Here is a 24,850-nt window from a genome sequence, read left to right as displayed (position 1 = left end):
GCAAGACAGGAACACAGCCCCACACATTATCAGAGATGCTGCTTAAAATCATAATAAGGCCACAGACACCCCAAAACACACCACCAGATGTGGACGTGCCCACCAGAAAGACAAGATCCAGCCTCATCCACCAGAACACAGGCACTAGTCCCTTCCACCAGGAAGCCAACACAACCCACTGAACCAACCTTAGCCACTGGGGACAGACACCAAAAACAACAGGAACTACGAACCTGCAGCCTGCGAAAAGGAGACCCCAAACACAGTAAGTTAAGCAAAATGAGAAGACAGAGAAACACACAGCAGATGAAGGAGCAAGGTAAAAACCCACCAGACCTAACAAATGAAGAGGAAATAGGTAGTCTACCTTAAAAAGAATTCAGAACAATGATAGTAAAGATGATCCAAAATCTTGGAAATAGAATGGAGAAAATACAAGAAACATTTAACAAGGACCTAGAAGAACTAAAGAGCAAAGAAACAGTGATGAACAACACAATAAATGAAATTAAAAATTCTCTAGAAGGGATCAATAGCAGAATAACTGAGGCAGAAGAACGGATAAGTGACTTAGAAGATAAAATAGTGGAAATAACTACCACAGAGTAGAATAAAGAAAAAATAATGAAAAGAAATGAGGACAGTCTCAGAGACCTCTGGGACAACATTAAACGTACCAACATTCGAATTATAGGGGTCCCAGAAGAAGAAGAGAAAAAGAAAGGGATTGAGAAAATATTTGAAGAGATTATAGTTGAAAACTTCCCTAATAAGGGAAAGGAAATAGTTAATCAAGTCCAGGAAGCACAGAGAGTTCCATACAGGATAAATCCAAGGAGAAACACGCCAAGACACATATTCATCAAACTATCAAAAATTAAATACAAAGAAAAAATATTAAAAGCATCAAGGGAAAAACAACAAATAACACACAAGGGAATCCCCATAAGGTTAACAGCTGATCTTTCAGCAGAAACTCTGCAAGCCAGAAGGGAGTGGCAGGACATATTTAAAGTGATGAAGGGGAAAAACCTACAACCAAGATTACCCTACCCAGCAAGAATCTCATTCAGATTTGACAGAGAAATTAAAACCTTTACAGTCAAACAAAAGATAAGAGAATTCAGCACCACCAAACCAGCTTTACAACAAATGCTAAAGGAACTTCTCTAGGCAAGAAACTCAAGAGAAGGAAAACACCTACAATAACAAAACCAAAACAATTAAGAAAATGGTAATAGGAACATACATATTGATAATTACCTTAAATGTAAATGCATTAAATGCTCCAACCAAAAGACATAGACTGGCTGAATGCATACAAAAACAAGACCCATATATAGGCTGTCTACAAGAGACCCACTTCAGACCTAGGGACACATACAGACTGAAAGTGAGGGGATGGAAAAAGATATTCCATGCAAATGGAAATCAAAAGAAAGCTGGAGTAGCAATTCTCATATCAGACAAAATAGACTTTAAAACAAAGACTATTACAAGAGACAAAGAAGGACACTACATAATGATCAAGGGATCAATCCAAAAAGAAGATATAACAATTGTAAATATTTATGCACCCAACATAGGAGCACCTCAATACATAAGGCACATACTGACAGCCATAAAAGGGGAAATTGACAGTAACACAATCATAGCAGGGGACTTTAATGCCCCACTTTCACCAATGGACAGATCATCCAAAATGAAAATAAATAAGGAAACACAAGCTTTAAATGATACTTTAAACAAGATGGACTTAATTGATATTTATAGGACATTCCATCCAGAAACAACAGAATACACTTTCTTCTCAAGTGCTCACAGAACATTCTCCAGGATAGATCATATCTTGGGTCACAAATCAAGCCTCAGTAAATTTAAGAAAATTGAAATCGTATCAAGTATCTTTTCCGACCACAACACTATGAGACTAGATATCAATTACTGGGGAAAAAATCTATAAAAAATACAAACATATGGAGGCTAAACAACACAATACTCAATAACCAAGAGATCACTGAAGAAATCAAAGAGGAAATCAGAAAATACCTAGAAACAAATGACAATGAAAACACGACGACCCAAAACCTATTGGATGCAGCAAAAGCAGTTCTAAGAAGGAAGTTTATAGCAATAAAATCCTACGTTAAGAAACAAGAAACATCTCAAAGAAACAACCTAACCTTCCACCTAAAAAAATTAGAGAAAGAAAAACAAAAAAACCCCAAAGTTAGCAGAAGGAAAGAAATCATAAATATCAGAGCAGAAATAAATGAAAAAGAAATGAAGGAGACAATAGCAAAGATCAATAAAACTAAAAGCTGGTTCCTTGAGAAGATAAACAAAATTGATAAACCATTAGCCAGACTCATCAAGACAAAAAGGGAGAAGACTCAAATCAATAGAATTAGAAATGAAAAAGGAGAAGTAACAACTGACACTGCAGAAACAAAAGGATCATGAGAGATTACTACAAGCAACTACATGCCAATAAAATGGACAACCTGAAAGAAATGGACAAATTCTTAGAAATGCACAACCTTCCGAGACTGACCCAGGAAGAAATGGAAAATATAAACAGACCAATCACAAGCACTGAAATTGAAACTGCGATTAAAAATCTTCCAACAAACAAAAGCCCAGGACCAGTTGGCTTCACAGGTGAATTCTATCAAACATTTAGAGAAGAGCTAACACCTATCCTTCTCAAACTCCTCCAAAATATAGCAGAGGGAGGAACACTCCCAAACTCATTCTATGAGGCCACCATCACCCTGATACCGAAACCAGACAAAAATGTAACAAAGAAAGAAAAATACAGGCCAATATCACTGATGAACATAGATGCAAAAATCCTCAACAAAATACTAGCAAACAGAAACCAACAGCACATTAAAAGGATCATACACCATTATCAAGTGGGGTTCATCCCAGGAATGCAAGGATTCTTCAATATATGCAAATCAATCAATGTGATACACCATACTAACAAACTGAAGAATAAAAACCATATGATCATCTCAATAGATGCAGAGAAAGCTTTCGACAAAATTCAACACCCATTTATGATAAAAACCCTCCAGAAAGTAGGCACAGAGGGAACTTACCTCAACATAATAAAGGCCATATATGATAAACCCACAGCCAACATCATCCTCAATGGTGAAAAACTGAAACCATTTCCACTAAGATCAGGAACAAGACAAGGTTGCCCACTCTCACCACTATTATTCAACATAGTTTTGGAAGTTTTAGCCACAGCATTCAGAGAAGAAATAGAAGGAATCCAAATCAGAAAAGAAGAAGTAAAACTGTCACTGTTTGCAGATGACATGATACTATACATAGAGAATCCTAAAGATGCTAAAACTACTAGAGCTAATCAATGAATTTGGTAAAGTAGCAGGATACAAAATTAATGCTCTGAAATCTCTTGCATTCCTATACACTAATGATGAAAAATCTGAAAGTGAAATTAGGAAAACACTCCCATTTACCATTGCAACAAAAAGAATAAAATACCTAGGAATAAACCTACCTAAAGAGACAAAAGACCTGTATGCAGAAAATTTTAAGACACTGATGAAAGAAATTAAAGATGGTACAATCAGATGGAGAGATATACCATGTTTTTGGGTTGGAAGAATCAACATTGTGAAAATGACTCTACTACCCAAAGCAATCTACAGATTCAATGCAATCCCTATCAAACTACCACTGGCATTTTTCACAGAACTAGAACAAAATATTTCACAATTTGTATGGAAACACAGAAGACCCCCAATAGCCAAAGCAGTCTTGAGAAAGAAAAACGGAGCTAGAGGAATCAGGCTCCCTGACTTCAGACTATACTACAAAGCTACAGTAATCAAGACAGTATGGTACTGGCACAAAAACAGAAATATAGATCAATGGAACAGGATAGAAAGCCCAGAGAAAAACCCAGGCACACATGGTCACCTTATCTTTGATAAAGGAGGCAAGAATATACAATGGAGAAAAGACAGCCTCTTCAATAAGTGGTGCTGGGAAAACTGGACAACTACATGTAAAAGTATGAAATTAGAACACTCCCTAACACCACCCACAAAAATAAACTCAAAATGGATTAAAGACCTAAATGTAAGGCCAGACACTATCAAACTCTTAGAGGAAAACATAGGCAGAACACTCTATGACATAAATCACAGCAAGATCCTTTTTGACACATCTCCTAGAGAAATGGAAATAAAAACAAAATAAACAAATGGGATGTAATGAAACTTCAAAGCTTTGGCACAGCAAAGGAAACCATAAACAAGACGAAAAGACAACCCTCAGAAAGGGAGAAAATATTTGCAAATGAAGCAACTGACAAAGGATTAATCTCCAAAATTTACAAGCAGCTCATGCAGCTCAATATCAAAAAAAACAAACAACCCAATCAAAAAATGGGCATAAGACCTAAATAGACATTTCTCCAAAGAAGATATACAGATTGCCAACAGACACATGAAAGAATGCTCAACATCATTAATCATTAGAGAAATGTAAATCAAAACTACCATGAGATATCATCTCACACCAGTCAGAATGGCTATCATCAAAAAATCTACAAACAATAAATGCTGGAGAGGGTGTGGAGAAAAGGGAACCCTCTTGCACTGTTGGTGGGAATGTAAATTGATACAGCCATTATGGAACAGTATGGAGGTTCCTTAAAAAACTAAAAATAGAACTACCACACGACCCAGCAATCCCACTACTGGGCATATACCCTGAGAAAACCATAATTCAAAAAGAGTCATGTATCACAATGTTCATTGCAGCTCTATTTACAATAGCCAGGACATGGAAGCAACCTAAGTATCCATCAACAGATGAATGGATAAAGACGATGTGGCACATATATACAATGGAATATTACTCAGCCATAAAAAGAAACAAAATTGAGTTATTTGGGGTTTTTTTAACATCTTTATTGGAGTCTAATTGCTTTACCATGGTGTGTTAGTTTCTGCTTTATAACAAAGTGAATCAGTTATACATATATATATGTTCCCATATCTCTTCCCTCTTGCGTCTCCCTCCCTCCCACCCTCCCTATCCCACCCCTCTAGGTGGTCACAAACCACCAAGCAAATTGAGGTATTTGTAGTGTGGTGAATGGACCTAGAGTCTGTCATACAGAGTGAAGTAAGTCAGAAAGAGAAAACAAATACCATATGCTAACACATATATATGGAATCTAAAAACAAACAAAAAAATGGTCATGAAGAACCTAGGGGCAAGACGGGAATGAAGATGCAAGTCTACTAGAGAATGGACTTGAGGATACGGGGAGGGGGAAGGGTAAGCTGGTACAAAAAGAGAGTGGCATGGACATATATACAGTACCAAATGTAAAATAGATAGCTAGTGGGAAGCAGCCGCATAGCACAGGGAGATCAGCTCGGTGGTTTGTGACCACCTAGAGGGGTGGGATAGGGAGGGTGGGAGGGAGGGAGACGCAAGAGGGAAGTGATATGGGGATATATGTATATGTATAACTGATTCACTTTGTTATAAAGCAGAAACTAACACACCATTGTAAAGCAATTATACTCCAATAAAGATGTCAATTAATTAATTAATTAATTAAATTAAATACTTTCCAGAATTTAATAACTAACTTTTATATAGCGTTGATCCAATTATATCTTAATGGATACTCATATTTCCAAATTAAATTAATAGTATTTCTTGTCTCATATAACGGGACAGTACTTCACCCTTTCATCTTTATTTACGTAATTGTATAGATTTTGTTATTGATTTTTTGTCGCAATAATACCATCAAAATTCATGAACCACAAAAGTCCAAGAACAGACTTTAGTTTATTCCTAGTCTGTCTTGAGGATCACTTCCAACAGAGACCATAGAGTAGATCTCTTTCTGTACAGTACCTCAGAGCCAGATACATATCATCCATCACCCGTGATTCATACCCCACCAGCGGTCCCTTATCGGTCCAGGATTTGCCCTCTTTCTCCTCATTCATTTGCACACTCATTGATTTCTAATTTTTAATTGCCTAATAATAATAAAATAAATTTACATGAATCACAAAAACTCAAGAACAAGAGTTTCAAGTATCCCTAACATCTGTACATAGAATAATTTCCCTCAGCAAGTATATCTTTCATTAATCAATCTTAGTTTGCACCTATTCATTAAGGGACGTATGTGACATATGAAACCCATAGTGGGCCATGGCTAACTTCTTAGATTATACTTAATACATGTTTTTAACAAAACAGTGAATATTCTTAAACAAGCCACCCACACCAAGATAAGAGCTTTGACTATTACTCACATTGGTCTCTTTGCTCCTAATACAGAATTCACAGCCATGGCAAAAGGTTTACATCAGTTCAGTTCATTCATTCTGAGTATAAGCAATGCAGATAATAAAATATTGAGACATTCTTCCCATTAGTACATGGTTTTCTCATTTCATTTTCTTAATATTTAAGTACTTATTATTTTATTGTGTGATATACTTCTTTTTCTCTAAAGTAAACAAACTACTCAAACTCACGACTGACTCAAAGCAAGAAGACAGCCTAATACATATAACTATCTATATCATCCTTACCCCAAAGTGTAACCTGCTTGATCCATTTATCACTTAATGAACTCTCATGGTTCTAAGTTATATTAATAGTAATTCATACCTCACCACATATTTTCATAGTTTGATATGCTTCACCCTTTTCATCTTTATACACTGACATATCTGTTTATTCTTTCATTTATTCACTTAATAAAATCAAAATCCATAAAGCACTGAAGACTGAGAATACGATCCTTGAATATTACTGAAATCTATCCATGGGCTCATTCCCACAAATGTAAAAATTTAATATTTTTTTGTAATGGACCTCAGTAGTTCGTAGATGTTTTGATCATAAAATATAGTCCAGAATCGGTCCATGGTTGGCCTTTTCTTCATATAATTTGTATATTGCTTCTATATATAGCATGAACCCACCATCAGCACTACAATACTGACTAGTACTTACGTCTCCTATGTGCTCCGTCCTCATAATGAAAATAGCTTACATCGTTATCAATTAAGGAATGTGTAGGGAAAACCTAAAACAAATTTAAAGAGCTATAAAATGAATGACATGGACTCAACCTGTTTTTAAAATCATCCCAAGTGATCAAATTAATCATCATCAAATTACGCATATACTTTGGTTCCTCATCCTTAGTACAGGCCTATCCTTGTTTGATTTTGTTCATGTATGTAACCACACACTCATTTTAAATACACATTCCTAAACATACTGGCAGCCTACAGATCTTGGTCTTTTCAGAATGCTTAAATCAGTTCAGGTGCACCCATTTTGTAGAGTACAAAGATGATGTTAAAAGAATGAGACATTTTCTCCATTGGACCATGCTTTTCCCCTTTCGTTTACTTAGACTTTTAGATATTTATTAATTAATGTATTTGTTATTTCTTTAAAAATAAGCAACCTGGAACTCACCACTGACACACAGCAACAGCACTAACTATTATGACATATATTTGACTTTATCGATGATTCTCGAAACGTTGTTTCCTGATAGGCAGCATTAGCAGAACTTGGGAACGTGTTAGGAATGCAGATTAGCAGACCCTACACTAATTTTACTGAATCAGAAATGCTGAGAGTGGGACCAGCAATCCGTAGTTTAACAAGCCCTCCGGGTGATTCTGATTCTCACTCAAGAACACTGCTCTATTATTAACCTATCCCAGAGAGGTAAAACCCTTGATCTACTGGTTTCTTAATGCACTGCCGTGCTTCAGAATTATATGAACAAAAATTTCTATCTCACAACATTTTTTCTTAATTAACCCAGCTTTACTCTCTTTATCTATCTATCTATCATCTATCTATCTATCTGTCTATTGATTCTTTAATTTATTCCCTTAGAATAATGTAAGAAGTCCCCATGATCCATTTAAACCCCAGAATTAGATGCTTGAAAATTACTGAAATCTAGCTATACACTTATTCCCACAGATATATCAAATCTCCTTTTGAAATGAACTTCAGTGATGCAGAAACGAATTAATCACAAGACACATTCAGACTGCATTCCATTCACATCATGGATCCGTGCTTGACTTGTTTTCATTTAACTTCTGCATTCTTTAAAGATGTAAGAAAGAACCACCATGGGCCCACCAACCACTCCACATCCAGACACCGTAAATATCTTACATTTTCCTGTGGGTTGCTTCACTCAATTCACAGCTTAGATATTTTCCACAGAGGAATGTTTATAAACTGTGGTGCAAACCTAATATGGAATAATAAGTAGCTGTGAAAGTGAATGTAAAACCCTCAAACTTTTAAAAAATTGTACTGAATTCGATGACTTCATAAAACTTGCCACATTGCATATCTTCAGCATATATCCATATTTGGTCTTCTTTGAATTTATTTGTCGGTAGCTATTTATTAATAGCTCTAATTTTCATTCATCCATTCTTTAATGCGTGAAAGAATCTGACAAACTATTCGTGTCGTAAACAAAATGCAAAATGTTTAACTTCCCAGAAACCAAGAGACAAATGCCTATTGTGTATATCTGTCTAATCCCCCTTATTCAAACTGGCCAGAGCTAAGATTCTTTTTTCTCAAGAGGGACACAACAGGAGTAAAACTGATGAATCACGTTTCACCATATGAACATATTCATGAACATATTCATCACTGGCCAGGTGCTTTGTCCCCTTTGATCTTATTAAGGTATTGACTTATTTATTAATTTATAATACTAAGATCAGTATCCTTGTATACAAACTCAGTTCAATAACACTCATTAATAGTAACTGCATCCAGCCCCTCACTATCATTAAGTGTCAAGGGACTATATACTTTTTATTCCCAACTTTATTGAGGAGTAATTGACAAACATAGTTTGCATATATTTAAAATGTACAACATGAAGATTTGATTTATATATACACTGTGGAGTGATTACCAATAGAACATTGAAGCCAAGGGCTTGATCATAACTTGTCATATGACACATTTTTGTCACTGGTTCATGTTAAGCCCTCTTTAATGTAGTAAGGGGGTTCAATTATATAAACTATTTTTTCCCATTTCTTAATTTAAAAAAAAAAATGCCTGCAACCCAAAGATAACCCAGAACATAAACATCAACAATTACAAACATCTCTCTCTGGGTCTCATGATATAAAAGCCTCTACATATTTTTAATAGACTTCGGTTCCTTAGAAATAGATTGGTAATAATGTTTATCACATACTCTATAGTTATTCCAGATTTGGCCCTATTTTTCCTTCATTTATTCATACATTTGTTTAGTTATTATTGTATTGATTAACTTTTAATAAGCAATCAATATCTATGAAACTCAAAAGCCCAAAAATAAGATCCTTGGATATCCTTAACAAGTCTTTATAGGCTCATTTATATCAGAAGAATGGACTAGATTTCTTTTTGCTTTGGAGTTCGGAGTTCTAGGTAAGCATTGCTCTTCCTTGACTCACATGCCACCAGTCCTCAGTATTACTTCAGACTTCATCCTCTTTTTTTCATTAAATTATAATTTTGTTTAGAGATAAATCGTTAATTCATAATAAGAAACATATACTCATAAATTTTTCAAGTAGTTTTAATATCCCTAACATCTGTATGTAGAATCATTTTCTACAGAGAGAAAAGTCCAGATCTCTTTTGTTAATCGGCCTTGTGTTGAATGTACGGATTAGTCATCATAATTGCTTCATTTTCACGTCTAACTTTACTTACTGTTAGTCCAAGGTTAGCATGGACTAATCCCTACATCTGTCTGTAGAATTATTTCCCTCAGCAAACCATCTCTTCCATTAATTGACCTCAATGTTTTGATTTGGATTAATAAACATAATGTTTCATATTAATTGCATTTGGGGGCCATGGTTGGCATTCACTGATTATATTTCACATTTTTAAATAATACAATGAATACCCTTAAACAAACAACCCAAACTGAGGCAATAACTTTGACTATTACTCACATTGGTCACCATGCTCTAAACCATAGAACTTTTGATCATGGAAGAATCGTTAAGCCAGCTTGAGGGGGTCCATTCTGAGGAGTACAGAGCAGAGGAGATGATTTTAAAAGGCTGAGACCTAATCAACATTGGTCCTTGTATTTCACCTTTCATTTAGTGAGTTATTTAGGAAATTGGCAACTTTCGAAAATGTTTACTTAATGTCTCCTAAGTAAACAAACAATAACGATCTTGCCACTGACACAGAATATGGACATTGCCTATTAACTACTTCACACTGCCTATAAAATCTTTAGCCAGAGGTAACACCTTGTATGATTTGTTTCCTAATAAACAGAAGTATTTTCAAAATACATTAATAGTATTTCTTGTCTTGCTACATATTTTTATAATTGGACAATGCTTAATGAACTTCATCTTTATTTATGTACGTATTTATCGATTATTTCATTGATCTGACTATAAAAATAGAGAATACATGAACGTAAACCAAAAACGAGATTCTTGTATATTCATGGCATCTGTCTATAGGATCACTTCACACAGGGCAATGGACTAGTTTCCATTTGCATCGGACCTCAGAGTTCCAGACACATATTCATCATACACGACATACATGACTACACCAATAGTCATCATCGATCCAGTATTGTCCCTCCTTTTCTTCAATCGTTTGTACATTGTCCATTGATTAATTCATTAATTCACTAATAATAATTTTTAAACCCTATTATTCACAGAAACCCAAGAAGAGCCTTGATAGCCCTAAACTGTATATAGGATCATTCTCACATCAATATATCTCTCTCATTTATTATTCTGATTTTCCTATATGCATTAATCAATATAATCAACCCCATATTTATATAATTAATTCCATATTTGTCACTGGGCTATAGTTAGCCTTACGCAATTATACTTCACATCAATACTTCATAATGATACAGTGCATATTCTTTTTTTAAAAACACTAAAATAAGACAAGAATTTTGACTATTACTCACATTGGTCTGTATGCTCCTAACACACAGGTGCAACCATAGACCTGGTACCCATGGAAGATGCTTAAATCAGCTCAGGTGTGTCCATTCTGAGGCCTACAGAGCAGAGCAGATGATAAAGATAATTGAGACCTTATTTCCATTGATCCCTGCTTTCCACCGTTCATTTACTCAGTCATTTAGGTATTTATATATTTTTCATGATATAGATTTTTTTTTCTCTTAACAAAGGAAACTCTCAAACTTGAAACTGATCCAGTAAATAAAACTGACTCTTATTTATCAGCCTACATGATTCTTAGCCACAGAGGTAACATCCTTGATTCATTTATTTCTTAGGAGGCATCAGTGTCTTCTTCAATTTTTATTAGTAATATTTCTTGCCTCACCACGTATGTTCATAGTTGGACAATGCTTAACATTCTTCTTTATCTATTTACTTCTATTTTATTCTACCGTCAATCCATTAGTAATAATAAATCTAAATCTATGGACTCAAAATAAGAACACAATATTTATATATTTCTGACATCTGTCTACAGCAGGGGTCTCCAACCCCCGGACTGCGGACCGGTACTGGTCCAAGGCCTGTTAGGAACCGGCCTAACAGCAGGAAGTGAGCAGCGGGCGAGCGAGCGAAGCTTCGTCTGCCGCTCCCCATCCCTCTCATTGCCGCGTGAACCATCTCCCACCACGCCATCCGTGGAAAAATTGTCTTCCACGAAACCGGTCCCTGGTGCCAAAAATGCTGGGGACTGCTGGTCTACTGGATCATTTCCAAAAGAGAGATTCAACTAATTATGTTTTGTGTTGGACCCCGGAGTTCCAGACACATAGTATTCATTGTTTATAACTCATATGCCACCAGTTGTTATCACTGGTATATGTTTCTCTTTTTCTTCATTCATTTCTGCATCAGTATTAAAGAAATCAAATTAATTCACTGATAATAATATAATGAATACATGATTCCAAAACCCAAGAGCAAGATATTTGCGTATCCCAAGCATAGTATATAGAGCCATATCCCATGTAGACTTTATCTCTTTGATCAGTGAATTTCAATGTTGATTAAATAACATAATATTTCATATGATTTTTAAATTTGGACATAGTTTATTTTTATTTTATTTATTATTTTTTAAAATAATACAGTGAAACCTTTAAACAAATAACCCAAACCAAGACAAGAACTTTGACCGTTACTCACCTTTGTCTCTTTCCTGACACGGAGGCAACATGACAATCTTAATCAGCTTGGAGGAGCCAATCTGAACAGTACCAAGCAGAGAAGAAAATAAAAAGATGGAGACATTCTCTCCATTGATTCATTGTCTCCACCATCCATATACATAGTCATTTAGGTATTTATTGATTAATGGTAATATTTATTTATTTTCCTCTTAACAAATTCAGCATCAAAGTTGTAACTAACTCAGATCAGAAACTGTACATGTCACTGTCTATACCATCCTTAGTCAAAGATGTAATACACTTGATCCATTTAATATTGATTTCAATTTATATTAGTATTATTTTCTTTATTATACATTTTAAAGATGAACAATACTTCAGCCTCTTCATTTTTACTTACACATTTGTTTATTTATCCTGCCATTTATTCTTTTAGAATAAGATTTTGTAAAATTCACAGACACAAAGATCAAGAACAATATCTTTGTATATTCCTGACATCTGTCTATAGAATCACTTTAAACAGAAGGAATGGGCTGGATTTCTTTGTGCTGGACCTCAGAGTTTCAGACACACAAGTACTCATCATATACAACTCATACGTCACTAGCTGTCATCATCGGTCCACGATTGGACTCTTTCTTCATTCTCATCTATATTTATTGATCAATTCATCAATAATAATAAAATAAATATCTGTGAATCACAAATACTCAAGGACTAGATCCTTAATATCCTTAATATCTATCTATAGAATCATTTGCCTCATTGAATACTCTTCTTTCATTAATCATCTTCATTGAGGGAAATACCTATTAAGCAACATAACATCTCATGTCAATTCTATATTTATCCATAGACCATGACTAGCCTTCTTTGAATACATTTAATGCTATTTTTTATTATCACAGCGAATAAACAAACACCCAAACCAGGAGAGGAATTTGACAATTACTTACATGGACCACATGTACTTATACACAGGACAACCAGCAGAGCTCCTGATCATGGTCAATGCTTAACCAATTCAGGTGCATCCATTCTGAGGAATACAAAGCAGAGAAGATGATAAGAGGATTGAGAGACACTCCACTGACATGTACATTTCAACTTTCACATGGTCACTTACTTAGGAAAACAGTACATTGGGGTCATGTTTATTAATTTATTCTTAAACAAAACAGCATCAAGCTTGACACAGACCAAGAATAAGAACTTTGATGGTTATTTACTGTCTGTATCATTCTCAACCAAAGAGGTCAGACATTTGAGCCACTTACATTTCCTAATGAACTTCAGTATTTTCAATCAATGTTAATAGTTTTTATTGACTCACCACATATATTAAGAGTGAATATGCTTCAGCCTCTTCATCTTAACTTATTTACACTTGTACATTGATTATTTCTTTGGGCTAATTTTTATAGTATCAATAAAATCAAAGACTCATAAACACAAACCAAGAAAACTGTTCTTTTATTTTCCTAATACTTGTCAGTAATAGCATGTCAAATAGAGGTGACAAATTATACTTCTTTTTTTACTGGACCTCAGAGTTTCAGACACATAGTATTCACCATCCATGACTCGTACGATATCAGTCATCATCACTGGTCCATATATGGGCCTCTATTTCTTTATTCTCATCGGCATAGTTCATTGATTAATTCATTAAGTGACTGATATTATGTTTCACACTTTTACAATATAGTGAAGAGTTGAGAAAAAAAAAGCTCTCAAAGACATGAATTTAATTACTGTATTACTCACATTGGTCTATAGAGCACAGGATCGTGCAAGATGCTTAAACCCTCCAGCATGCGTCCATTCTGAGGAGTACAGAGCAGAGCAGAAAAAAAAAAAATTTGAGACGTTCTCTGAATTGGTCCTGGTTTTCTTCATTTTGTTTACTCAGACATGAAAGTATTTATTCTTTTCCATAATTTATACACATATATAAGCATAAATATAAATATAATATGATCCTCAGAAAAACGATCCTAACATCTTTCCATAAGATCACTTCAAACAGAGGCAACAGACTATATTTCGTTTCTGATTGGACCTCAGAGTTTCAGACACTAAGTAGTCATCGTCCATGGCTCATACTCCACCAACAGTCATCATTGGTCCACACCTGAGCCTCTGTTTCTTCATTCTCATGGACATTTTCTATGACTGGTGTTTTGGATTATATTTCACACTTTTAACAGTGCAGTGAATACCCTTAAAAAAAAACTTCTTAAACACAAGAACTTAACCTTTACTCACATTCATCTCTAGGCTCTTAACACACAGAGGAAACCACAGAAAATGCTTGAATCAGCTTGAGTGTGTCGATTCTGGGGAGTACAAGATGAGGCGGATGATTAAAAATTTAGATCTTTCAAAAGAAGATCCATCAGTCTTTGTTTACATCATTTCACTTTTTCATTTACAAAGGTATTTATTAATTTTTCTGAATATATGTACATATGAGATATATACATAGGAAACAAGATTGACATCCTCTACTGAGATAGACCCAGGCCTATAAAACTAGGTATTACTTATCAAGGTCAGTGTCTGTTTGATCCTTAGGAAAAGAGGTAACACCGTTGGTCCATTTATTTCTTAACATGCATCAGTTTCCTCAGTTTATATTAAATAGTATTTCTTGCCTCTCGCGTATATTCATAGGTGGACAAAGCAAAATCCTCATTTTTATTTATTTGTATTTTGTTTATTGGTTCTATCATTGATCGATTTATATTAATAATATATAAATCCATGAGTCCAAAATTACAAGAACAGTACCCTTGTAAACTCTTAACATCGATCCACAGGATCATCTGCGAGAGAGGAAACAGATTAGATTTTGTTTTGTGTTGGACCTCAGACTTCCAGACATGTGGCATTCATCGTATAAGACTCCTAGGTCATCAGACATCCTCACTGATCTGGGGTTGGGCCACTTTTTCTTCATTCTCCTCTACAGTTGTTTATACATTAATTCATCAGTCTACTAATAAAAATTAAGTAAATATATGTGAATTACAAAAATGCAAGGAAAGGAGCCTTCAGTATTCCTATCATTTTTCTTTAGAATCATTGCCTAATTGAATATACCTCTTCCATTAATCATCATTGTTGTAAAAACAGATTAATCAACATAATGTTTCAGACACTTCCGATTTAATCGCTGGACCATAGTTGGTCTTTTTTCTTATATTTAATACATTTTGAATTATTACAGGGATACCCTGAACAAATCACCCAAACCAGGACAAGAACTTTGATTATTACTCACACTGGACTTAATGCTCCTACACAGAGATGCTCTCATGAGCTCCTGAGTTCAGGGTCCTCTTTCTGAGAAGTACAAAGCAAAACAGATATAACAAGATCAAGACATTATCTGCATTGTTCTGTGCACTCCACCTTACATTTAGTCAATCATTTAGTAATATGTTAATCTGGGATAATCCTTAACAAATTTCCTCTTTAAAAAATGAATAATATCAGACTTGCTATGGACTCAGAATAAGAACGTCTCTATTAGCATGAGCCAAAGAGGTAAGGCACTCGAACCACTTATTTTTCTTAATGGTATTCAGTATTCTCAACACATTTTAACAGTTTCTATTGCCTTACCCCATATCTTAAGAGTGTATATGCTTCATGTTCGGCATCCTCACTTTTTTATATTTGTACACTGATTCTTTAAGTGATCCATTTATAATAAAAGAATCAAAATTCACAAAAATAGTCTAAGAAAACAGTCCCTTTAGATTCCTCAAATCAGTCTATAGGATCTCAAACAGAGGAAACAGACTGTATTTCTTTCTGATTGGACCTCAGATTCCAGAATGAAGTAGTCATCATCCATGACTCATACTCCACCAGCGGTCATCATCGATCCACATATCAGCCTCTTTTTGCTCATCTTCCTGTATGTTAGCTCATTAATTAATTTCTTATTCATTGATATTAATTTTAAAAACCCTATGATTCATATAAAAACAAAGAATAAGAACCTTGACTATTTTACATCTGTCCATAGAATCATTTATCACATTGATATCTCTCTTTCATTAATTATTCTTACAATACCATAAATTGATTAATAAATACTATTGGGAATAATCCCATAGTTATCATTGGCCATGGATGGCCAATAAGTACACTTTTTAAAAAAACCTTCGAATGAAGGCATGAACGTTATTACTCACATTGGTCTCTATACACCAAAGACGTGGAGACAACCAGAGAACGTGACCATGAAAGAATTTTCCAATCAGCTCGACTGGTCCATTCTGAGGAATATAAAGCAGAGTAGATGACGTTTTAAAAATGAGACTGGGCTTCCCTGGTGGCACAGTGGTTAAGAATCCTCCTGCCAATGCAGGGGACACGGGTTCGAGCCCTAGTCTGGGAAGATCCCACATGCCACGGAGCAACTAAGCCCGTGTGCCACAACTACTGAGCCCATGTGCCACAACTACTAAAGCCCATGCACCTAGAGCCCGTGCTCCACAACAAGAGAAGCCATCGCAATGAGAAGCCTGCACACCGCAATGAAGAGTAGCCCCCACTCGCCGCAACTAGAGAAAGCCCGCGCACAGCAACGAAGACCCAACGCAGCCAAAAATAAATAAATAAAATAAATTTATAAAAATGAGACCTTGTCTGAATGGATTTTTCCTTTCCACATTATATTCGTTCAGTCCTTTAGGTAGTTATTAATTTTTCATAATTTAGATTTTTTTCTCTTAACAAAAGGAACAACCTCAAATTTGAGACTGACCTAGAAAATAAAATTGACTCTAATTATTATTATTATTATTTTTTAAATTTTATTTATTTATTTATTTATTTTTGGCTGTGTTGGGTCTTTGTTTCTATGCGTGGGCTTTCTCTAGTTGCGGCAAGTGGGGGCCACTCTTCATCGCGGTGCGCAGGCCTCTCACTGTCGTGGCCTCTCTTGTTGCGGAGCACAGGCTCCAGACGCGCAGGCTCAGTAATTGTGGCTCACGGGCCCAGTTGCTCTGCGGCATGTGGGATCTTCCCAGACCAGGGCTCGAACCCGTGTCCCCTGCATTGGCAGGCAGATTCTCAACCACTGTGCCACCAGGGAAGCCCTGACTCTAATTATGAATCTATATGATCCTTAGCCAAAGAGGTGACACTCTTGATACATTTATTTCTAAAGAGGCATCAATATTTTCAATTTTTATTAATAGTAATTCTTGCCTCACCACATATGCTCACAGTTGAACAATGCTTCACTCTCTTTTTATCTGTTTATTTATTATTTCTTTAATGGTCCTTTATCTATTTATTGATACTTCTTTAGTAGTAATATCATTCATCCATTCATTAACAATAATAAATTTAATCAATGAATCCAGGGTAAGAACATGATCTCTGTATATTTCTAATATCTGTCTACAAGATCATTTCCAACACAGGTATTTGATGAATTATGTTTTGTGTTGGACCTCAAAGTTCCAGACACATATTATTCACCATCCACAACACATACACCACCAGTTATCTTCATTGGTTCAGGTTTGGCTGTCTTTTTCCTCATTCATTTATCAAGTAAATCATTAATTTATTAATAACAATAAAATAAACACATAATTCACAAAATCCAAGAATAGGATCCTTGAATATTCCCAACATCTGTCTATAGAACTATTTCACACATGGACTGATTCTCTTTATTAACCAACCTCAATGGTGCACAATACTGATGACTCAACATAATGTTTCATATCATATTTATCATTGGGCCATAGTTAACTTTTTTATTATATTTAATACTTTTAAAAATTCAATGAATACCTTTAAACAAATGACCCAATCTGAGATGACAAACTTGACCATTACTCACCTTTGTCTCTTTCTAATACAGAGGCAATAGGACAATCCTGATCACGGCAGAAGCTGAAATCAGCTGGGGCATCAATTCTGAATAGGACCAAGCAGAGCAGGTGATAAAAAGTTTGATATTTTCTCCATTGATCCATACTTTCCACCATTCATATACGTAGTCATTTAGGTATTTATTAATTTATGGTAATATTTGTTGTTTCCTTAATAAAACAAACATCAAGCTTGCAACAGACTCAGATCAATAATTGACTATTACATATCACTATCTATATCATCCTTACTCAAAAATGCATAATACACTTGACCCGTTAATTATCCGTTCTAACTTATATTAATATTATTTCTCTTTACTATGTATTTAAGTAATGAACAGTACTTAACGCTCTGCATCTTTAGTCACTTATATACTTGTTTATTAGGCCAGTAACATTTTTATAATAATATTTTTAAAAACTCGTGAACCACAAAGAATAAAACAAGGTCCCTATATATTCCTGACATCTGTCTATAGGAACGCTTCCAACAGAGGAAATGGACTAGATTTCTTTTGCTGGACCTCAGAGTTTCAGACACACAGTATTCATCGTATACGACTCATATGCCATCAGTCATCGTCAATGGTCCAAGCTTAGACTCTTTTTCTTTATTCTCATCTACATTTGTTTAGTGATCACTTTATTAATTCATTAATAATAATAAAATAAATATCTGTGAATCAAAAAACTCAAGGACAAGATCTTAAATACTAACTTCTGCCTATAGAATATTTTGCCTCATGGAATGTACTTATTTCAATAATCATCCTCATTGTGGCAAATATCGATTAATCAACACAAAGTTTCATGTCAATTCCATGATAATCATTAAGCCATGTTTGGCCACCTTTGAATATATTTAATAATTTTTAGTATTACACTGAATATCCTACACAAACCACCTAAACCATGAGAGAAATCTGTTGGTCACATTGGTCTTCATGCTCTTACACACAGGGGCATCCATGGAGGTCCTGATCATGGCCAAATACGTAAATCGGTTCCAGTGTATCCACTCTGAGGCGTACAAAGCAGGAGCAATAATAACAACATTGAGATACTCATTATTGATCCACACATTCCACCTTCATCTGGTCAGTCATTTAGGAATATAATAAATTCAGGTCATATTTCTTATTTTTCTCTTAGAAAAAAGAACACTATCAAACCTGGTACTACCATAGAATAAGAACTTTGCCTGTTATTCATTGTCTACATCATTCTTAGCCAAAGAAGTATGACATTTGCACCATTTACATTTCCTAATGAACTTCAGTATTTTCAATCAATATTAATAGTTTTTATTGCCGTACCACATATATTAAGAGTGAATATGCTTCAACCTCTTCATCTTAACTTATTTATACTTATACTTATTTCTTTGGGCTATTTTTTTTAAAGTAAAATCAAAATTCATGAACACAAACCAACAAAATTGCTCTTTTATTTTCCTAATATTTGTCTATGGTGTAATACCAAGTAGAGGCAACAGATTATATTTCTTTTTTGACTGAACCTGAGTTTCAGACACGTAGTATTCATCATCCATGACTCATACGATATCAGTCATCATCATTGGTCCACACATGGGCCTCTATTTCTTCATTCTCATCTGCATAAGTTCATTGATTAACTCATTATTACTAATATTAATTCTATTCCACACTTCTAACAATACAGTGAATATTTGAGGAAAAAAAGAAGCTCTCAAAGACATGAATTTGCTTACTGCATTACTCACATTGGTCTATAGAGCACGTGACCATGAAAGATGCTCAAATCCACTAGCATGCGTCCATTCTGAGGAGTACAGAGCAGAGTAGATGATAGAAAAACATTGAGACTTTCTCTAAATTGGACCTTGTTTTCCTCATTTCATTTACTCAGTCACAAAGGTATTTATTATTTTCCATGATTTATACACATATATAAGCATAAATATGAATATAATGATATGATCCTTAGAAAAAGAGCAAGCACCCTTGGTCCATCCATTTATTAATATGCATCAGTTTCTTCAATTTATATTAATAATACTTCTTGCCTCACCACATATACTCATGGTTGATAAGGCTTCATTCTTGTTTTTATTTAGTTATACTTTGTTTATTGGTTCTATCATTGATCTATTTATATTAATAACATAGAAATTCATGGATCCAAAATTAGAAGAACAATATCCTTGTTTATAGGGATGATTTGCAAGAGAGGAAACAGACTAGATTTTGTTTTGTGTTGGACCTCAGACTTCCAGACACGTAGTATTCATCGTATATGACTCCTACGCCACCAGATGTCATCATTAGTCCAGGTTTGCGACTCTTTTTCGTACTCCCATCTACTTCTGTTTACTGATTAATTTATCAATTTACTAATGGTAATTAAATAAATATCTATGAGTCACAAAAACTCAAGGACAAGAGCCTTCAGTATCTTTATAATTTTCTTTAGAAGCACTGCCTAATTGAGTACACTTCTTTCATTAATCACCCTCATTATTCTAAAGGTAGATTAATCAACAATGATTCATACATTTCCAATTTAATCACTGGACCATGGTTAGTATTTTTTCTTATAGTGAATATTATTTTTAATATTTCAGAGAATACCCTAAACAAACTACCCACAGTAAGATGAGACCACTGACTATTACTCACATTGGTTTCCATGTACAGGCAAATTCAGAGATTGTTGACCAAGACATATGTTTAAATCAGCTAAAGCGTGTCCATTCTAAAGCATAGAAAGCAGAGTAGATGATAACATGATTGAGATGTTTCCTCTACTGATCTTTGTATCTACATTTAATTTTCAGTGATTATGTTATATATGAATTGGGTAATATATAACTTTTTCCTAAGAAAACAAACCACATTGAACTTTCTACTAACCCAGAATAAATACTGGCCATTATTTATATTATCTATAACATCCTTAGCTAGAGGAAACACCCTTGAACCATTTATTTCTTAACTGACTTAGTGTTTCCATATTTATTAATATTATCTCTAGCCTTAAATTTCTTCATAATTGGACGATGCTTCACCCTCTTCATCTTATTCATTTACATCTGCACATTGATTCTTTATTGATTCATTTATTATAATAGAATCAAAATCCATAAACACAAAGATCCCTGAGCATGAGCTTTATAAAATAAATCCTAAATCTGTCTATAGGATCATTTCCAACAGAGGCAATAAACTAGATTTCTTTTTTATGTTGGACCTCAGAGTTCCAGACACATATTCATCATGCACGATGCATACACCACCAGTGGTCATCATTGGCCCAGGCCTGGCCTTTTTTTTTCCCCACTCTCGTCTACCTTTGTTTAGTAATTAATTCAACAAATTCTCTAATAGGAATAAAATGAATACCTATGAAGCACAAAAAACCTAGAACATAGGCCTTGAATAGTTTTACTTCTGTCTATAGAATCGTTTACTACACTGATATATCTCTTTCATTAATCACCCTCAAAGTTTCATATAGGAATTAATCAATACAATGCTGCATTATTAATCAATGGACCATGTCTGGTATTCTTTGTTTATATTTCATACTTTTCAAATACAGAGTGTTTACCCATAAAAACTCACATTTGTTTCTATGTGCCAAACACAGAGACAACCAGACATCTTGTGACCTTAGATGAATCCTTAAATCAGCTCCAACGCATCCATGCTGAGAAGTACAAAGCACAGAAGGTGATTTTAAAAAATTGAGACCTTATCTGCATTGACTTTGTTCTCCACATTTCAGCTATTCAGCCTCTTAGGAATTTATTAATTTTCATAATTTACAGTGCTTCACTTATTCATATTTATTTGTTTTTATTGACTGATTCTTTCATTTATCTGTTTATACTAATAAAATCAAAGTTCTTGAACACAAAAACCAAGAACACAATCCTTGTATATTACTAACATCTGTGAATATGGCAATTTCCAACAGAGGAAATAGACTAGATCTCTTATTGTGATGGACCTCAGAGGTCTTGACACATAGTATTCACCATCCATGACTCATACGCTACCAGTGGTCATCATTGGTCCAGGCTCAGCCCACTTTTTCTTCATTCACTTCTACACTTCTTTACCGATTAACTTATCGATAAAGCAACAATTGTAAAATAAATATCTATGAGTCAAAAAAAACTTGAAAATAAGACCTTCAAGAATCTCTACAAACATATGGACACCAAGGAGGGAAAGCGCGGTGTGGGGGGGGGGGGGGAGGGGATGAATTGGGAGATTGGCATTGACATGTATACACTAATATGTATAAAATAGATAACTAATAAGAACCTGCTGTATAAAAAATTAATTAATTAAATAAAAATTTTTAAAAAAAGAATCTCTAATATCTCTCTATAGAATCATTTGCCTCCTTGAATTTACATTTCGCTAATCACCTACGTGGTTGCAAATATTGATTCATCAATATAATGTTTCATATCAGTTCCGTATTTATAAGGGGGCCATGGTTGGCCTTTTTTATTATATTTAATTATTTTTTAATATTACAGTTAACATCCTAAACAAACCACCAAAAACAAGACAAGAACTTTGACTATTTCTTACACTTAGAGCTCAAGATCATGCAAGGTGTTTAAGTTGGCTTGGTGTGCCCACTCTAAGAAGTACAAAGCAGAGAAGATGAAAAAAACACTGAGATATTATCTTCATTAATCCTTGTATTTCACCTTTCATTACATCAGTAATTTAGGTATTCATTAATTGGGGGTAATATTTATTGATATTTCCCTCAAGAAAATATCAAACTTGCCACTGAGCCAGAATAGGAATAATAATTATTACTTGTGCTTTCTATAGAACCATTAGCCAAAGAAATAACATAAAACCATGTCCTTCTTAATTGAATCAGTGTTTTTAACATATATTAACAGATTCTCTTACTTCATGACATATTATCATAATTGGACAATGCTTCACCCTCTTTACTTATTTGTATACAGTTGACCGTTGAACAACATGGGGTTTGAACTGCATGGGTCCATTTGTACATGGATTTTTTTCAATAAATATAGTACCTGTATTTTCATTTTAGGGATCTTTAAATCAACTAAGTGTGGGAAAAATTTGTGTTTGATTAGAGATTACAACATGTGGTATCAAAAGAACCAGGGTTTGAGTCCTGATTCCATCCAAACTATTTAAAATTCTTAGCCTTGGGTGAGTCATTTATCAATCCCTTTGCTTCTGAAGCAGAGATAGCCTTACAAGAACTTTCGACTGCATGGGGTTACACCACGTGTTGTTCAAGGGTCAACTGTATTTACTGATTGATTCTTTCGTTGATCCACCTATAATAACAGAATCAAATTCCATAACAAAAACTAAGAACAAGATCCTTGAATATTCCTAACATATGTCCACAGGATAATTTCTAACGGATGTATGGTATAGACTAGATTTCTTACTGGGTTGGACCTCAGAGTTCCAGACAAGTACTCATCATCCATGACTCATACCCCACCAGCATCACCATTGGTCCAGGATTGGCCCTCATTATCTTCAATCATGTCTGCATGTTTTTATTGATTAAGTCATCAATTCACTAATAATAATAAAATAAATGCCTGGAGGTCATAAAAACTTGAAACAAGATCCTTGAATATCTCTAACATTTCTCTATAGAATTACTTCCCACTGACAATATATATATATTTCATTAATTGGCCACAATGTTTTCTATATAGATTAATTAATACAATACTTTATATTGACCCCATTTTACTGTTTGAATGTGACAAAACCATGTCTTTATAGAGGGAGGTTTAAATCAACTGTGACTCAAATTAAAATTGATAATACATTGTACATTAATTAATTAATTGAATAATTAACTGTGAAAATAAATAAAATGGTCTTTCTTTTTTCTCCTTAATTGACCACAGATGTACTGAATTGGCCCACACATGATCTCCATTCATTTAATTTGTACATGTAGCCATTTATTCCCTTCCAATAACAGAGTTAACACCCATGACAAACCACCAAACCAGAAGCAATTACTTTGACTGTTACTTACGTAAGTTTCTATAGTCCTTAATTGAATCATTGCACATCCATTCTGTAGAGTACAAAGCAAATATGAAAATAGACAGATTAGATTAGGTAGATAGATAGATAAGATAGATAGGTGAGGCTAGATTCAGATTTTTCTAGCTGACTTCAAGTCAACAACTGATGAGGAATAAACCTTAGTGCTTGTTGTATATTAAAACTCTCCATGGCATATTGCTTGATTGATTGAATCAAGTATTAAATGTAACGAATATAATGAACACCTCTGAAAGCAACACCAGACAAAAGAATAAGAACTATGAGTATTACACATGTCTGCTTGTGTGTCGCCTACCCAGTCAGTAAGAGCTATAACAACTTTCTAAATGAACCTTTCTTGGAGAGAATTCGGTTAATCTGAGTCTTAGATTCGAGCACATTCTCAGCAACTGTCCATGCTTGTCCCACCTTTATATATGTATGTATGTATATAGCTATACATGGAGTCATTTTATCTTCCATTTTTTAAAAGTAATTGTACCAACAAGCCAGGAAGAGAAATCCTCTCTAAATATATTGACCATTTCAAAAATTAAGAGCCTAGGTCTAGTTTTTTTATCTAGAGAGCAATTGTTAGAACTGGATTAATCACTCTC

General features: G+C 34.4%; 14 non-coding genes and 1 pseudogene across 14 annotated transcripts; all 15 read right to left on the bottom strand.

Moving 5' to 3' along the window:
* Positions 1-9,497: 9,497 nt before the first annotated feature.
* On the bottom strand, positions 9,498-9,569 carry LOC132361438 (small nucleolar RNA SNORD113/SNORD114 family). Its single transcript, XR_009501726.1, has one exon. It is a non-coding gene; the product is annotated as a small nucleolar RNA SNORD113/SNORD114 family (small nucleolar RNA).
* Positions 9,570-10,623: 1,054 nt separating this feature from the next.
* On the bottom strand, positions 10,624-10,698 carry LOC132361400 (small nucleolar RNA SNORD113/SNORD114 family). The gene has a single exon (XR_009501696.1). It is a non-coding gene; the product is annotated as a small nucleolar RNA SNORD113/SNORD114 family (small nucleolar RNA).
* A 1,165-nt stretch (positions 10,699-11,863) lies between these two features.
* On the bottom strand, positions 11,864-11,938 carry LOC132361395 (small nucleolar RNA SNORD113/SNORD114 family). Its single transcript, XR_009501692.1, has one exon. It is a non-coding gene; the product is annotated as a small nucleolar RNA SNORD113/SNORD114 family (small nucleolar RNA).
* An 860-nt stretch (positions 11,939-12,798) lies between these two features.
* Positions 12,799-12,874, bottom strand: LOC132361386 (small nucleolar RNA SNORD113/SNORD114 family; annotated as a pseudogene).
* Positions 12,875-13,790: 916 nt separating this feature from the next.
* Positions 13,791-13,865, bottom strand: LOC132361383 (small nucleolar RNA SNORD113/SNORD114 family). Its single transcript, XR_009501682.1, has one exon. It is a non-coding gene; the product is annotated as a small nucleolar RNA SNORD113/SNORD114 family (small nucleolar RNA).
* A 441-nt stretch (positions 13,866-14,306) lies between these two features.
* On the bottom strand, positions 14,307-14,381 carry LOC132361370 (small nucleolar RNA SNORD113/SNORD114 family). Its single transcript, XR_009501671.1, has one exon. It is a non-coding gene; the product is annotated as a small nucleolar RNA SNORD113/SNORD114 family (small nucleolar RNA).
* A 733-nt stretch (positions 14,382-15,114) lies between these two features.
* On the bottom strand, positions 15,115-15,189 carry LOC132361413 (small nucleolar RNA SNORD113/SNORD114 family). The gene has a single exon (XR_009501706.1). It is a non-coding gene; the product is annotated as a small nucleolar RNA SNORD113/SNORD114 family (small nucleolar RNA).
* An 887-nt stretch (positions 15,190-16,076) lies between these two features.
* On the bottom strand, positions 16,077-16,149 carry LOC132361391 (small nucleolar RNA SNORD113/SNORD114 family). Its single transcript, XR_009501688.1, has one exon. It is a non-coding gene; the product is annotated as a small nucleolar RNA SNORD113/SNORD114 family (small nucleolar RNA).
* Positions 16,150-17,721: 1,572 nt separating this feature from the next.
* Positions 17,722-17,796, bottom strand: LOC132361394 (small nucleolar RNA SNORD113/SNORD114 family). The gene has a single exon (XR_009501691.1). It is a non-coding gene; the product is annotated as a small nucleolar RNA SNORD113/SNORD114 family (small nucleolar RNA).
* Positions 17,797-18,677: 881 nt separating this feature from the next.
* Positions 18,678-18,752, bottom strand: LOC132361380 (small nucleolar RNA SNORD113/SNORD114 family). The gene has a single exon (XR_009501680.1). It is a non-coding gene; the product is annotated as a small nucleolar RNA SNORD113/SNORD114 family (small nucleolar RNA).
* Positions 18,753-19,672: 920 nt separating this feature from the next.
* Positions 19,673-19,745, bottom strand: LOC132361398 (small nucleolar RNA SNORD113/SNORD114 family). The gene has a single exon (XR_009501695.1). It is a non-coding gene; the product is annotated as a small nucleolar RNA SNORD113/SNORD114 family (small nucleolar RNA).
* Positions 19,746-20,397: 652 nt separating this feature from the next.
* LOC132361366 (small nucleolar RNA SNORD113/SNORD114 family) lies at positions 20,398-20,472 on the bottom strand. The gene has a single exon (XR_009501667.1). It is a non-coding gene; the product is annotated as a small nucleolar RNA SNORD113/SNORD114 family (small nucleolar RNA).
* Positions 20,473-21,384: 912 nt separating this feature from the next.
* Positions 21,385-21,456, bottom strand: LOC132361376 (small nucleolar RNA SNORD113/SNORD114 family). The gene has a single exon (XR_009501677.1). It is a non-coding gene; the product is annotated as a small nucleolar RNA SNORD113/SNORD114 family (small nucleolar RNA).
* A 690-nt stretch (positions 21,457-22,146) lies between these two features.
* LOC132361369 (small nucleolar RNA SNORD113/SNORD114 family) lies at positions 22,147-22,221 on the bottom strand. Its single transcript, XR_009501670.1, has one exon. It is a non-coding gene; the product is annotated as a small nucleolar RNA SNORD113/SNORD114 family (small nucleolar RNA).
* Positions 22,222-23,612: 1,391 nt separating this feature from the next.
* LOC132361387 (small nucleolar RNA SNORD113/SNORD114 family) lies at positions 23,613-23,683 on the bottom strand. The gene has a single exon (XR_009501685.1). It is a non-coding gene; the product is annotated as a small nucleolar RNA SNORD113/SNORD114 family (small nucleolar RNA).
* Positions 23,684-24,850: the final 1,167 nt, after the last annotated feature.

Source organism: Balaenoptera ricei, chromosome 2 (genome assembly GCF_028023285.1).
Source record: "Balaenoptera ricei isolate mBalRic1 chromosome 2, mBalRic1.hap2, whole genome shotgun sequence".
Taxonomy (NCBI): domain Eukaryota; kingdom Metazoa; phylum Chordata; class Mammalia; order Artiodactyla; family Balaenopteridae; genus Balaenoptera; species Balaenoptera ricei.
The sequence above is the reverse complement of the archived record's forward strand: the minus strand, read 5'-3'. Positions and strand labels throughout refer to the sequence as shown.